Genomic DNA, 17,131 nt, shown 5'->3' on the forward strand with positions numbered 1-17,131 from the left:
TAAATCGAACAGAATATTATTAGCCTATACGTGTTTGCTTTTTTTTTTATTAGCCATGGTCTAAACTCCCAAACGGCGCATGCAGTGAGCAGAAAGATTGGACAGGGAACGAAAATTCCCGCCGTTGCTAACGACGGTAAGCGGATGACGGATGGTCAGATGCCTTATGCAAACGAAGAAGCAGAAATATAATATGCTCAGGACATGGTCTGGAACAAAGGCATTGACAGGATGATGCACGCCCAGCCGGATGAAGCTTACACGCTGACAAGCAGTCCAAGCATGCATAGATGGCATGTGTGCTCAATCATTACAACGGGGATGATGTTCAGAGAACAAAAACTAAAACTTGAATGCAATGCACTGACGCAGCCTATTCGTGTAAAACGATCGCCTCGGTCTATCGTTGTCGGGAAACGACATGCCATACGTCAAAAGCTGAAATCCGACTGCATAAATAGATTCCATCGGCTACAGTGCCTCTTAGTTTTTGCCGAGGTGCTGTAAAAGTAATTGTAACAAAGTTTCATGGTTCTCACGAAGCTCATTCTGCTTTTGCAAGTGTTCCAAATGTGCCTAGCAGACGACCTTACCCGAGGGCTGTGTCGTTGAGTGGGGCAACTTACCGGATGAAAAGTAGGAACAGGCACTAGAAAGCCATCCTCAGTCCGAGGCCATTAATACTGAACAGGCTGAGGGCGGCTTGCAGGACATATAAAAGTGAGGACATTAGTATGTGGATCGGCAACCGTAGGCTTGTTTCACGATCAAAACTTTCTATTTTTTCAAACGGATTACTTCTTGATTTACAGAACTGCTATATTCGGAAGGCACGGCAGCAGAGTGGAAATTAAATTGTTACGTGAACAAATAAGACTAAAAGAGAAACAAGGAAATGTAGTCATGCAAAAAGAGACAAAACTACGCTGCAAGACCAAGAGAAGGAGCCATTCGTTACAACAGCCAAAATACAGCCGTATAACGCCGTAGAATCCAAACTGACAATAGAGAGCATGCCATGCGACAATAGCAACAGATATTTCAGTGTCATGTACAGCGATGTACCGCGTGTAGCAGCAACGCTCAGGCTTTCGCATTTCTCCACTGCAGCTTCTGCAGTGCTCTCGGAATGTTTTCTCTGAGCGTTCAAAAGTAGAAAGGAAGCCTCATTGCGCCCTGATAAATGGCCGGTTCCCTAAAGGCGCTTTCCAGTTATCATCTGCTGCTTTCCCACCATCGTTTCATTGGGAGAAGGGTGTTTTAGTGAAATTTCGATTACAATATACAAATTAGCGCACTTTTTCCAAACAGAAACGAATGGTCTATTCTATTTTTATATTTTTATATTTCGGCAAACTTCTAACACACAAGCTTTGTTTTCGGATGGTTTGATGTATACAATATAAGCGCAATCACACAATTCAAATCAATTTCAAATCCCAAGATCAACGGCTAAAGCAGAAAGCCGATAACTCCAACGAAAGCCGATAATAAAATAGAATAGCAATATAACGTAGAATAAATCCAGAAAGGGCTTCAGCTTTCTTTTTCGTGCCTAAACATCTTCTTAGAAATTATGTGTAAAGCTGCTCTTGTCATCAAATGCACAAACCCGTTAAGAAAGGTAGCAGGCCACGTATAGGAGGATGATTGATGTTGTGCACCAGATAATTTACTTTATGACGAATAAAAAATTAGCACGACAGACGCAATGTCGGATGAAGTAAAACGGATTGAACGCAAGAGAACATCCTATCCTGTGTCTTGTATACTTCATTTCGATTCGCCCTCTGATGTCTAACCAAAAAAGAGACGTTCACTTCATATGTAAATACCTTAAGAAAATAGACACAAGATCAGTGACAGTGCTGATTTTGTGGACTTTGTTTTAGTTCCTAGTCTTGCATCTGCTCATAACACTCACTTTCGCTGGTGCTACCTAAGTATTGATAGTTCATTAATTTATGCATACAATAATTATGAATTCCCTAAGCTTAGTAGACTGCCTTCTGTGAAAATGTCTTTACTTTTGTCAATAGGACTCCTGGCTAAGCCATAGGAATATATGAATGGCTAAATTCTTTACCATTTTACCACCATTCAGCAGAAAAAAAAAAGAAGTGGCAAGTTGAGTGTTTCAATTTTTCTCAACAACAGTAGTAACATGCCGTGTATATGGCTTAACGCCTAACAACACATCGGCCGTGAGTGGTGCGGTGGTAGACAGCTTAGACCACTTGCCTTCTACAGGCGATAATATCGCATAGCAGACTAAGGCTCTTGGATTTCGCCTACACGGAATTGGGGCCACTGCGGTTATGGTCCATCACGAGACTGGGATTAGCAACCGAACAGAAACGCCACAGCGCCATGGGGCCGGATGGTTTGAGGCAGAGTACACTAGTCGACTATCAATGACGCCGTCTGAGAGGTCTCTTTGTCAAGTTTCACGCTCAAGCGCTTCCTACAGCTGCTTCATTTATCCGGACATCATTACAGTTTGTGCATGTTTGTGCCCGTTCTATTTGCTTCAGCGCTGGTCTTTCAGCATTTCTTACTTTTTCATCAATACCATTTCTTTCATCCACGAAAACCTTCACACAGTAAATAATACAGAGTTTCTCTCTGCGTATGAGTTTTGCTATTCGTTCACGGCACATTGCTCGCAATAAGCAGCGCAGACAGCGTTTCTTTTTTTTTTTTTTTTTAGTTCCGCGCTCTGAGCTTACATCCGTAAGAGATGGCTCCGTTATGCCCGAGGCAATGATTCCTCGGAGACGGTTCTTCGATTAACGGGCCAACTCCCGGGCGCCTGCACCGAGTATCAGTGCTGTGCTCCCGTGGTCTGGGCAGCGCCGCCTCATTGTCGCGTTCTTTCACTTCGTCTGGGGTCTGGTGAGGGAAATGGCCCGTCGCGGGAGGCATGAAAACCGCACTGAAAGCAGTTACGTGGATAGCGGCTGTTTTTCACCCCGTAAACTGCTGTTTCTTGGGAGCGAGTGTGAGAAAGTGCGCGGAAGCCGGAAGAATTCTATATACTACATCGATCCTGAAGCGATTTAGGGTAAGACGAGGTTTCCTATGTTGCGCTGTTAACCGCTCCCAGACGACGCGACGAAATAGTAAGACCGCACCAAATGATTAACTGCCAGCCATGTGCGCGCATTTCTTTTTGTTTGTATTTGGTTCTGTGAGCGGACTTCTTCGGGAGGTAATTGAGGGCACCAATAAAGAAGAGCTGGTCTGGTTAAAAAAAATTACAATAGCGTATTAGATGCCCTGTGTAAAAGAAAACGATACATATTATTCGCAAGCTAGCCATGTTTTATTAAATAGTGCGCCCTTAGGTGATCAGAATTAGGTACCATATGAGGGTGCGCTGCTTTCCGTCTATAGCTCATTATGCTAGTAGAATTTAAAACATGCGATTATCTTCGGCATGCCGGTGCAAGAAAAATTGGAGAACGCTTAAGCTTCGCCTTTAAGAATGGAACGCGATAGCGTTATCGCGGCCCGTTAGCACCGTCTACTCCTTCACTTGTCGCGCATTTGAGTGAGACAAAGACGTAGTTTACATGATTCAACACTCGTTAACTTGTGCAAAGCATAACTGTTTGGTAATTACTTGTTCTGAAACGTGATTCTGGGACGTAGATGCGCTGAAAGCCACCTTGCCGAAATGCGCGGGCCTCAGATTGCAGTCGTAGTTCGTTGGCAACATTTTTGCCGATCCGAGCCGGCGCGATGAAGATCTCGGAGGCCATGCCCTGTCTATCGTATTCCGTGCGCCACGCGCATGATGGCGCTACGTGCACGCCAAGCAAAGAGGCAGTACAGCGGAAAAGTAACTTGCTACTCGCCTAACTCCGTGTTCTGTAATTTAAATGTTCATAATTATTATTATACGCCGCAATACACTGCTCTAAGGGAAATTTCTGAGACAACACCGCAACCAATAGACGCGCCTTTGTCCATTTCAAGCCATCTAGCTGGCGTCGCCGAGTGGTTAGCGTGCTCGTCTCGCACCCCGGAGGCCCACGTTTGAATCCTCAGGTCGGCGATTTTTCCTACTCGTTTTTATTTATTTATGCTTCGGGGATTTTTCGCTCAATGCCAACGGCGGACGACGCTGGACGGCGGCCGTCGACGACGACAGCGACTTTTCTGCGACACGGGGCCCTTAACGCTACCGCGTTAAAACTACCACTCCGGCGTAGTCAGTGCGCATGCCTGTGTAGCGGTCTGAATTAAACGAAACAATTGTGCAGAAAAGGATGCATGTCTAACACGCACAGGCAAAGATGTGGTGTCCCCGGAGCTGACACCAAAACCCTGTTCACCGTTCTTGCTTCCTTGGGAGAACAAAGCCCATTGACGAGTATGGCTTTAAAGAATGAAGGCTTTCCAAAGTTCGCCATGCATAATTAAAAAAAAGCAATGTTTCTTGTGTGAACGGCGAGATTCTATGATAGCAAGTGTCTCGTCTCAGAGCAATGTCATTCTTCGCTCACACTAGCGTTCCCGCACATTCTCTACAGCTTCCTATTCAGGTTCGCGCGCAAACCGTCTGTTCTCGAGTGTGTGAGGCGGAGAAGACAGATGATAATCCTAGCAAAGAAAAATCAGATATAACTTGTCGTGTCGTCAGTTCTTGTTTGCGAAACCAGGACCCTTAATGGTACCGGCCTCCTCTTGAGAGTTTCTTAAAATTACTTGGAGGGGAAGCTCTAGGTGCTTAACTTCATCTACTATGAACGCTCTATGCATGTCGTGAAGGCGTGCCGGTTATTGAGCGCTAGACAGACGTTTTTTACCAGTCTCATTCCAAAAATGATGTTTCTTTCTAAGGCTGTCCGTAGACATCAAGGAGGATAAACTTACTCTTAGAAACAAAGGCCAACAAAGAGCGCGAACGCTCATACTGCACTAGTGAAACATTTGTTTTTCACAATACCAACAAGGAACTTTTTAAAGTGTGAGGGTGCCTGATGTGGTACAAATACTGTTACGAGGCACCAAGCTTATGAAAACAGGAAAAAGAGAACCGAATTGTCTGATGGCAATGATCGATGACATTTTAATGAATGATGGTGGACCTAGCTCGAGCGCGCCTCCCCGCGCCACTGCCCATTTTTTCCTCGTCCGTAACATTACCCGGAGTCACCTAGCGATCTTCTCGACCGTGGACGTGGCAACTTGTCAATGTGTTCCATGACATGATGATGGATGTGACTAGACGCTTGAACATAGAAGAGGAAAATGGAAGAAGGCAACGGCTTGCCGCCATTATGATTACCCGATGAAGCCTGGCCCAGGACGCTGCACAGGTCGCCAGGATTTAACGACTGAGTCCCAGGTACGCCTCAAACGGCACAGGCGGGGGCGATATCTTCACATGTGTTGTTGTATCGGATATGTGGGCTCGTCGGGTCGGTGTTTCGGGTAGGCGCCTCGGGTGGGTCGTATCTTTTGGTCTGGTCTTACATTCCCTGTGTCTTTTGATGTGTCCTCACGCGTTGCTGATGGCTAATTGGGGTCTTCACGTCGGGCTACTTTTCATCAATGATGTCTTTTGGTCAGGGCGGCAGACTTGGCGGTGGAACGGAAAGATCGCAGCGGGTCTAACAGGGTGAGGAACAGCCAAGCGATGCGTTCCGGGAACCAACTGCCGACAGCGGAAGCGGATGCGGTACCCTGAAACTCCGGGCCAGAATGATGAGTTACGATACCATACTCAGCACCTACAACCAAATATTACGGGGCGGGAAGCCGATGAAAAGAGCAGAAAGAGAACCGGGATGTCCGATGGCGATGATAGATGACGTTTTAATGAATGTTGGCGGGCCTAGCGCGAGCGCGCCTGGCCGCGCCACTGCCCACTTCTTCCTCGTCCGTAAAAACACTTAAAAAAAAAAACTGCTGAACGCAAAAGGTTGTTTTCAGCGGGGTGGTACATTTGGCCAGTAGGAGAGAAGTCATCGCTCATATTGAGTAAATTGCATCCTCGTATGCAATTACTTGATTGTATGCTCAATCGTTGAGCTTAATTGTAGTAATTTCCCTTTTCGCACATTTGCGATTGTAAAACTAACTTTGTTTTCAACATAAAGAGCGAAACTTTTATTGCTTTCCTTGTTGCCCGTTACTGAGTTTCCCGCTGTTAAGCGCAATATAATAAACCCACACAAACGGTGACACAGCTTTCTCTCATAGAAGCTGGTCCAAGGAACTCAAAACACCTGTGCCCACGTAATGTGATGTGTTGCGACGCCCAGTCAGGCACTTTCTGTGAGCCTGACACACATACACGTGCTGTGAAACAGCACAAAGGTAACGTCAGGAAAAGGCCACATGATACCATGCTACTTCTTGACACACACGCTATAACCCTACGTGTACGCAAGAAACTGCAGAGACTATGAAAGCGATGGCAAGGATGAGCGAAAACGTACATAGAAATGTTGTGTGCGATTCATTGCTGTGCATAATTGTTATGCTATAGTTTCTGAGGACAGCTAACCACCCCTGAATAACGATTCGAAAAGGCTATTCCTATATTCGCGACAAAAGTCCTGAACTACTTAAAATATATGATAGAGAAACAATTGCTTATGCCAGCTATCTCAGCAAAATATCTCCGCAGTTTTTGATAGTTTTCTCGTTTTGGCTTTGAAGGCTGGTTTCTTAATCATAGAATGGCAAGTGATAATATACTTCAAGATAAAGCTACATTCACTATAAGAATGATTATCTATTACTATATACTTACCTACGTACTTGTTATTATTAGCCTTTTATTTACTAACAGGCTTGAGTTACACCAAAATATCCAACGTTTATATATTACGTTAGTTTGCGAGCTTCCTCAAAGCAGCGTCCAAGGACCGGCACATTTTCGTCTGCACTCAGAACGCGACACTGCTCTGGCTGACAGTTCGAAGAGTGCGTGCGCAATCGTCAGCTTTCGCCGTCGGTTCGCATCCGCTGTCACTTTGCAGGCATTTTAAATAAAAGTTGTTCTCTCTCTCTCTCTCTCTTTGCAGACTTGTGAGCAAGCACTTGGAACTGAAATTTGTGAGTTTATTTTTAGCCGCCCGATACAAAAAGTAGCTTAGAAAATCAGCCTAATCATCACTGGCAAGGTTTAAATGCGCTTTTGCTTCCGAAGAAGAAAAGTGTGGTGTTGGCTGCTGTTTCCTGAAATGGCACAGGGGTTCCAAAGGGACCTGATAAAGAACACAGCGGCAGCAGAATAGTTGTCAAGAACGGCTGTGGGACTAGTTAATGGAAGACACAAAGACATTTGAAAAAAAAAATAGTTAAATGATCAGTCACAGTATGCCATATCCGCCAAGCGGCGCTTTATCACGGAAAAGAAGATTCTAGTGGAAGTCAAAGTGAGAAGTTATTGGATAAAAACACGCTTGAAGAGCATATGGGGGAGGTGCAACCTCGTCTACTTCTAGCTGTAACACGGTCACTGCTTTCAAAGCGTCATTGCGTCCGGCCGGACCACGCAATAGAGCCTAGTGCCAGGTCATGTGAAGCAACACGCCCAGGTCCTTCTGTGCTTGCTTTGCATCAATATGTGCCTACGTCGGCCGCAATGTTGCTTTGACAGCAGTAACCGTGTTATAGCTAGAAGTGGAGGACCCTGTACATCTGCTGTGAATAAATTGTAGAAATCAAGCTGTATGTTGTCTTCTCGAATAGTTGTGACAAATTGGGAATATATATATATATATGTATATATATATATATATATAAGCAGATCAATCAAGGGGAAATGAGGGTGCTCGTTAAATTACATGAAGGAAAGAAGCCAACAGTCGGCGAGGCCAAGGAAAGCGTTGGGGATGGTAGTTTGTCTTTTTTTTTTTTTTATATATAATGTTTACTTGGATAATCACAGAAATTAGTAATGTAATATGTTTATGGGAAAGATAATTAGACAGAAAGTAGAAGAAAAAACAACGTGCCGATGGTGGGATCCGAACCCACGACCTCCGAATAACGCGTCCGGTGCTCTTCCAACTGAGCTACATCGGCCGCTGTCCCCCCTGCTACTTTCTTGGGTATTTATGTTGTCTGTATACGAACCTTGAGAGTGTTCACAAGCGCCACCCTCAGCCATAGCGGCGGACGTGGGACGTCCTTTGTTACCGCCAGCGTCACGTGACGCTGGCGGTAACAAAGGACGTCCCACGTCCGCCGCTATGGCTGAGGGTGGCGCTGGTGAACACTCTCAAGGTTCGTATACAGACAACATAAATACCCAAGAAAGTAGCAGGGGGGACAGCGGCCGATGTAGCTCAGTTGGAAGAGCACCGGACGCGTTATTCGGAGGTCGTGGGTTCGGATCCCACCATCGGCACGTTGTTTTCTCTTCTACTTTCTGTCTAATTATCTTTCCCATAAACATATTACATTACTAATTTCTGTGATTATCCAAGTAAACATTATATATAAAAAAAAAAAAAGGACAAACTACCATCCCCAACGCTTTCCTTGGCCTCGCCGACTGTTGGCTTCTTTCCTTCATATATATATATATATATATATATATATATATATATATGAATGAAAGAAGTCAACAGTCGGCGAGGCCAAGGAAAGCATTGGGAATTGTACTTTGTCTTATTTTTTTTTTTTTTTTTTACTTCGAAAATCACATAAATTAGTAATGTAATCTGTTCAGGGGAAAGATAATTAAACACCAAGTAGAAGAAAAAACAATGTGCCGATGGTGGGATCCGAACCCACGACCTCCGATTATCGCGTCCGGTGCTCTTCCAACTGAGCTACATCGGCCGCTGTCCCCCCTGCTACTTTCTTGAGTATTAATGTTGTCTGTATACGAACCTTGAGAGTGTTCACCAGCGCCACCCTCAACCAAAGCGGCGGACGTGGAACTTCCTGTGCTACCGCCAGCGTCACGTAGAACGTGATGAATAGCGAGGGCGAAAGCTGTGCTAGAACCCTCTTACGCTACCTGTGGCTTCAAGACTGCCAGAACCGAGACCCCCGTAAGCTACAAGCAGATAAATGAAGGGGAAATGAGGGTTCTCGTTATAATACATGAATGAAAGAAGCCAACAGTCGGCGAGGCCAAGGAAAGCATTGGCGATTGTTCTTTGTCTTATTTTTTTTAACTTCGATAATCACATAAATTAGTAATGTAATCTGTTCAGGGGAAAGATAATTAAACACAAAGTAGAAGAAAAAAAACGTGCCGATGGTGGGATCCGAACCCACGACCTCCGAATATCGCGTCCGGTGCTCTTCCAACTGAGCTACATCGGCCGCTGTCCCCCGTGCTACTTTCTTGAGTATTAATGTTGTCTGTATACGAACCGCATACGTATACGAATACGAAGGGTGACGCTGGTGAACACTCTCAAGGTTCGTATACAGACAACATTAATACTCAAGATTACATTACTAATTTATATATATATATATATATATATATATATATATATATATATATATATGTATATATATATATATATATATATATATATATATATATATATATATATATATATATATATATATATATATATATGAAGGAAAGAAGGAAAGAAGCCAACAGTCGGCGAGGCCAAGGAAAGCGTTGGGGATGGTACTTTGTCTTTTTTTTTTTTTGGAAAGATAATTAAACACAAAGTAGAAGAAAAAACAACGTGCCGATAGTGGGATCCGAACCCACGACCTCCGAATATCGCGTCCGGTGCTCTTCCAACTGAGCTACATCGGCCGCTGTCCCCCCTGCTATATATATATATATATATATATATTGTAGGGGTGTGTTTATTCGGTAAACCCAGATGGCTCCAGCCACTCAGGAGGAACTCGCTGCGGAGCGTCTGGCGTGGCGAATCAGCAAGGCAGCGACCAACTTCTTCGTCCTCGAGGGTGTCAGCACGTAATGCATGGCAGTGGCTATGAAGACGAAGATTACCACACTACATTCCCCCCCCCCCCCCCCCGGGTAGAAAAGGAGCCATCCTGGCGACTTATGGAGCCAATAGAAAAGACGGATCGTAGTAGGGCTTGATTCGGTTCACATGAAATGTTTCGCGTCCACGGCGACACAAGTCCTCAGAGGGCGTAACAGGCTCAACTACGTAGTTGACAGAAGATATTTATTGAAGGACTCAGTATGGACCGTGATACCGAGCAAGAAGCTTCTTTGAAAGGCCGGTGGTTGTGGCAGGAACCCAGAGCCAGACCAGGGAGTTGGGTGCATATGAAGGCTCCTCGGCAGTGTCACGATGGTGTTTTTGTTGTCACTGGTTTTCTTTTGTAAGTGAACAAACGAGCTGACGGAATTCTTCTGCGTACTGGGCGGCGTCCGAGAGTGGCGTCGATTCAGAAACATCAGGGCGGTAGGGAAAAAGCGCGTCCATTGTGCAGGTTGGCTCGCGCCCGTATAGAAGGAAGAAGGGAGAGAATCCAGTAGTTCTCTGTATCGCAGTGTAGTACGCGTAGGTTACGAATGGAAGAACCTGGTTCCAGTTGGAATGAGTGTCGTTGACGTACATGGCCAGCATGTCACTCAGAGTACGGTTGAAGCGTTCTGTCAGGCCATTCGTCTGAGGGTGGTAAGAAGTAGCGGTGCGATGAATGATGCGGCATTCTTTCAGTAGGGCCTCAAGAGCGTCGGACAAGAAAACGCGTCCGCAGTCAATGAGCAGTTCCTTCGGAGTCCCGTGGCGAAGAATCAAGTTGTTGAGAAGGAACAAAGCAACGTCTCTTGCAGTAGCAGAGGGTAACGGTGATGTTTCAGTGTAACGAGTAAGATGGTCTACTGCCACGATAATCCACCGGTTTCCAGCGGAAGTAATAGGATGAGGGCCATAGAGATCTATGCCAACGCGGTCAAACGGACGAGCAGGACAGGGTAACGGCTGCAACGAAACAGGGGACTTCTGAGGAGTTTTTCGGCGTTGACAAGATTCGGAAGAGCGCACGAAATGTTCCACAAAGCGGTACATTCCACGCCAGTAAAATCGCAGACGTAGGCGCGTGTAGGTTTTCAATACGCCACCGTGAGCACATTGTGGGTCACCATGGTACGCAGCACAAATGTCGGCACGGAGATGACGCGGGATGACTAGAAGCCACTTCCGTCCATCAAGCAAATAATTGCTTCGATAGAGAAGACCGTCACGAATGGAGTAGTGGTGGGCTTGCCGCACGAGTGCTTTGGATTAATGACCGGGAGTAGGACTTGAGAGAAAATCCAAAAGAGCATTGATCCAGGGGTCATTCCGCTGCTCGTTAGCCATGTCGATAGTGGCAAGAGTCGACAAATCGTAAGCACAGACGTGGTCAGACGAGGTATCACTTGGCAACGGCGAGCGGGAAAGAGCATCCGCGTCAGTATGCTTCGGACCTGATCGATAAATGACATGGATGACATACTCCTGGAGGCGGAGAGCCCAGCGAGCAAGGCGACTCGATGGGTCTTTCAGAGAGACCAGCCAGCACAAAGCGTGGTGATCGGTCACAACATAAAACGGTAGGCCATACACATAGGGACGAAATTTTCCGATGGCCCAAATAATGGCCAAACATTCCCTTTCTGTGACTGAATAATTGGACTCTGCTTTCGTCAATGTTCGGCTGGCGTATGCCACAACATACTCGCTGTAACCAGGCTTACGTTGTGTAAGGACGGCACCAAGCCTGAAACCGCTGGCATCAGTGTGGATCTCCGGAGGCGCAGTCGGATCAAAGTGGCGTAGAATGGGACGCGAAACCAAAAGGCGGCGTAAAATGTCGTAGGCTTTATCGCAGGCTGGAGTCCAGGCGGAAAGGTTGGAGTTGCCGGCAAGGAGCCGGGTCAGAGGAGCAATGATAGAGGCGAAGTTCAAGATGAAGCGTCGAAAGTAGGAGCAGAGGCCGATAAAGCTCCGAAGCTGCTTCAGGAAGGTTGGCTTCGGGAACTCTGCAACTGCGCGAAGTTTGGTGGGGTCGGGAAGAATGCCGTCCTTAGAGACTACGTGGCCTAAAATTGTGAGTTTTCGCTGTAACCAGGCTTACGTTGTGTAAGGAAGCAGATGGCAATGTGCGGCTTCTTAGTTCTAGGGTGGACGGGAACGTACCCAGCAGCACCTGCACCAATTGTAGGGGTGTGTTTATTCGGTAAACCCAGATGGATCCAGCCACTCAGGAGGAACTCGCTGCAGAGCGTCAGGCGTGGCGAATCAGCAAGGCAGCGACCAACTTCTTCGTCCTCGAGTGTGTCAGCACGTGATGCATGGCAGTGGCTATGAAGACGAAGCTAACCACACTACAATATATATATATATATATATATATATATATATATATATATATATACCGGGTGTCCCAGCTAACTTGAACCGAGGGGTAAAAAATAATATATTTGAGGTAGGTCAGTGAAACCAATTGCATACAACTGCCAGCCTGCTTGCGCACTACAGGCAAATTTTTGTTTTACAATTACTTAATTAGCTAATTATGTTACTTTTTCTAATTTATTAAATATCGACTTTAGACCAAAAATGCGAATTGGAAAGTTGTAGAGCACCTTTAGAAACCCCTATTTCATTAACTGCGACAAATAAAGTCTCACGTGTATCTTTTTTTCCGGGCTCAGAAGAAAGCCGCGAAATTCAAATAATACCACGTGACTAGTACATTTGTGCGCCGTGATTATGGTGCTCTCAATCGTGGTTTGAGTGAGCGAAATTAGCTGCGGCCGTGTCTTCTTGGCCCCGTTAAAGCGGCAGGCCGATATGCCTGCGATGGCTTCTTCGCCCGCGTCAGACATCCGGCCCGTGACGGTGCAGCAGCAGCCAGAGCGGCGAGCCGACACCACCAAGATTCTAGCAAGGCCTCCTTCTCTCCCATCAGCGAACGTCACGACAAACGGATGAGCTAAAAGGTATCAGCCACTGAATCTGCGCATACAGGCTTGGGTAAAGGGGCGAGATGACATCATGTGACTCGAATAAATAAGTGCTGCACCTTCATTTGCCGGTTCTTTATCGCCATCCGCACGTCGTGATGTAGGCTGCTGCGGTGCGCAGGCCTGGCCGAAATCGCGGTGGCGACGGGCGAGCTCGAGCTCGCTCGAACCATCGCAAACATTTCTGCCTGCCGCTGCAGCGGGACCATCGGGTCACGGCCGCAGCTGATTTCGTTCGCTCAATCCACGACTGAGAGCGCCACAATCGCGGCGCACAAATGCGCTAGTCACGTGGTATTATTTGTATTTCGCGGGCTTTCTTCTGAGCTCGGAAAAAAAGATACACGTGAGACTTTCTTTATCAAAATTATTGGAATGGGGGTTTCTGAAGGTGCTCTACAACTTTCCAATTCACATTTTTGGTCTAAAGACGATATTTAATAAATTAGAAAAATTAACGTAATTAGCTAATTAAGTAATTGCAAAACAAAAAATTGCCTGTAGTGCGCAAGCAGGCTGGCAGTTGTATGCAATTGGTTTCACTGACCTACCTCAAATATATTATTTTGTAACCCTTGGTTCAAGTTAGCTGGGACACCCGATATATATATATATTGCCACCTGGTGTTCCCGAGATTCTTAGGTGGCACCTGGGAGAAAAAGATGCTGAAGTCTGCTGGCGCACTCCGTGCGGAACGCTGGCTTCTGGTATAGCTTCGCCCTGTCTTTTTAGGCACGTGCAGCCCTATTGTCCGTGACATATTTTGATGTCGGCGCAAAGTATCGATCCCAGTACATGTCCCGCACACCTCCGCACGCCCAGGACTCAACTCATTTGCCAGTCGACACCCCTGTGCACCGTGCTAATCTGAGGACTCAAGGCCTGCCCCCTGGGCACGGGTCGTTGGAGTTCAAAACCGCAGCCGCCCCTCGACCTGCCATGGAAGGTCCAGTTTACTACATTTTGCAGAACCCACGACGACAGCCACAGCCCTTCCAGGGCAGTCAGACTGAAGGCGTTGAAGACTGACTCGTCCTATTTGAATGGGTCGCCTCATTCAATCAGTGGGACGACGCCGCCAAGTTTATAAACGTCTTTTCCGGCCTGGAAGATGGCGCTCGTACTGCTCGTACGTGGTAAGAGAACCGAGCAGCCGCACTAACATCATGGCTCGAGTTCTGCCAACGCATCCTTGAGACCTATACCAGCGCGGATCGGCCAGAACGCGCAGAAAGGGCCTTACAGTCGCGTATGCAGATGCTTAATTAGACTGTAAGCGCGTATGTGGAGGACATGACCAGGCTCTTCCGGCGATCTGAACGGCCATGCCCGAAGTCAAAAAGGTGCGCCACCTCATGAGCGGCGCGTTAAAGAAAAACTATTTCCTGGTTTCGTGCGCAATCCACCGAGCACGGTTGCCGGGTTTCTTGGGGAAGCTGTCATAATTGAGCGGATGCTCCACCAGCGGTCTACCACCTACGACAGACCGGTTCTCACTGCTTCGGTTGCGGAGCCGCTTTCGGCCTTTGGGGCCACCCAGCATCTTCGCGCCATAATCTGCTCTGTTTTACACGAAGAGCTCCAGACGCTTTTCGGTGCTCCCCAGCCGATGGTTGGCTCTATAGCTGGCATTGTCCACGAAGAGCTTCAAGCATTAAGGACTTCGGTACCATCTGCTGATCCGCCAACTTTTCTCGCGGAATACCATCGTCCAACGTATGCAGATACGTTGCGACGCTCTGCGCCTACTACGACGCCATTACAGCCGCCCGATCAAGGCTCACTCCGTTCCGCACAAACTGAGCCGTACATCGACAACCGACGACCACCCCAGCGAAAGGCGGACCTGTGGCGCGCCCCAAATCGCCAGCGCCTGTGCTTCCATTGCTGGGAACCAGGTCATCTGTATCGCCAGTGCACCTCCCGAGACCTGGGACTGCACGGATTTCCCATGAACATGTGTCGCCCTCCACTAGGCCAACGACCTCGTGAAATCGAGGACTACTTATCCCAACAACGCATGGCGCCAACTTCACAGCGACAATCACGCTCCCCGTCTCCACGTCGACCCCCTCGCAGCCCAGCTCCTGGAAAGCACAGCGACGGTCGCCTAGTCCGCGTCGGGAAAACTAAAGACAGCGACCTCCGGGGGCGAGGCCGCTTGCAATCGACGCGACGAAGACCCCCCGGCAACGCGACCTGTGAGTGACAGCGACTTCACAGCCCCGACGACAGTTCGTAAACATGAAGATAAATTCTCGCTGGGTATACCTGTGGTCCTCGACGGCTATAAGATTACCGCACTTATAGACATTGGCGTTGAGTTTTCGATTTTACGTAGGAAGCTAGCGGCGCATTTTAAAAACGTAATGACGCCATGGTCTGGCACACAGATTCGCACCGCTGGCGGACATGTCGTAACTCCGAGCAGGCAGTGCACGGCGGAGAGTCCAAATTCGCAACTCCACGTTTGTTGCCAGCTGCCTCGTGATACATTACTGCTCCCGCGAGTGTATCCTTGGTGTAGATTTTCTCCGGGAGTATACAGCCATTATCAATCTCCCGAAGCGTACCGTGACATTTTCGACCGAGAAAGCTGCTGATACTGACACCGAAAATCGCCAGAACCGCCGCGCCGTCCTTCGAATTGCCGCCGAGAGCGCTTCTATTCCGTCAAGTTCCAGTGGTTTTGTGACTGTTACCTGCGACGAACTACGGGACGGGACGGCGGTCGCTTAGGGCAATCAGTGCCTTTTTCTCGCCCACGTCGTCACCTCGGCGCGGAGTATCATGCACCTCCGTAACGGCCGATCTGAGCTCTTGGTGACTACCTTCACGAACAAACCGCGTCATCTTTTCGACGTACTGCAATCGCATTCGCTTACTCCTTAGCGGACGGTTCTCAATGCTTTACGTTCGGTGCAGTTGAAAATGTGCGCCCATCCCTTGACCGTCTTGATATTAGTACAGATCTCTCGGAAACGCAGCAGCCCAAACTTCGTTCTCTCCTCCTAGAATACAGCACCTGTTTCGCGACCTCATCGAAAATTCTTCAAACGCCACTTGTGAACCACCGTATAATTACGCCCGACGATGCCCGCCCTATACGCCAGCAGCCGTACCGCGCCTCAATGACGGAACGCGAAGCGATTCAGACACGGGTTCAGGAGATGCTTTGTGATGGTGTCATCTAACCCTCCAAAAGCCCATGGTCGTCCCCTGTCGTGCTGGTAAGGAAAAAAGGTAGGACCCTTCGCTTCTGAGTTGAATATAGAAAATTGAACATCACTAAAAAAAGACGTCTACCCACTGCCTCGTATCGATGACTCGCTCGGCAGACTATGTTGTGCCCAGTACGTGTCCTCAATCGACCTGAAGAGCGGGTACTGGCAGATTGAGCTCGATGAGCGGGACCACGAAAAAACGGTTTTTGACACCCCAGATGGTCTGTGTGAGTTTAAAGGGATGCTTTTCGGCCTATGTTCAACGCCGGCTACTTTTCGGCGTATGATGGACACAGTCCTCGCTGGCCTCAAATGGTAGACTTGTTTAGTTTACCTCGGTGATGTCTTCGTGTTCTTTGAAACCTTTGCCGAACACCTTCAATGCCTGCGCACAGTGATAGACGCCCTTCAGTCAGCTGACTTAACACTCAAGCCAGCGAAATGTCACTTCGGCTACAAAGAGTGGAAGTTTCTCGGTCATCTCGTGAGCGCCGCTGGCGTGAGGCCAGACCCCGACAAGACTTCTTCTGTCGCCAAATTTCCCCTTCCTGCAACCAAGAGAAGTTTTAAATGCTTCCTGGGTCTCTGTGCGTACTACCGCCGCTTCATCGCCGATTTTTTTAAGGTTGCCACCCCCCTGCCTCACCTCATGCGCGATGATACACAGTTCGTGTGGGGCGCCGAGCAACAAGAGGCTTTTGGGAAGCTGCGCAAACAGCTGCAATCAAGCCCTGCTCTTGCTCATTTTCATGAAGACGCTAACACCGAAATCCACACCGACGCCAGCAATATCGGCCTCGGCGCTGTACTTGCTCAACACCAAGCAGGCGTCGAAAAGGTCATCGCGTATGCCAGCCGCACGCTCTCCCTTATAAAAATTTTATGTGTGTGTCTGATGAGAGTATGTTGCTCTTTCACAATGGAGACACCAGAGTATCTTCTGAGTTTCAAATGAATTTTCTC

The sequence above is a fragment of the Amblyomma maculatum genome, chromosome 7 (genome assembly GCF_055883805.1).
Source record: "Amblyomma maculatum isolate TAMU_Amacu chromosome 7, ASM5588380v1, whole genome shotgun sequence".
NCBI classification, from domain to species: Eukaryota; Metazoa; Arthropoda; class Arachnida; order Ixodida; family Ixodidae; genus Amblyomma; species Amblyomma maculatum.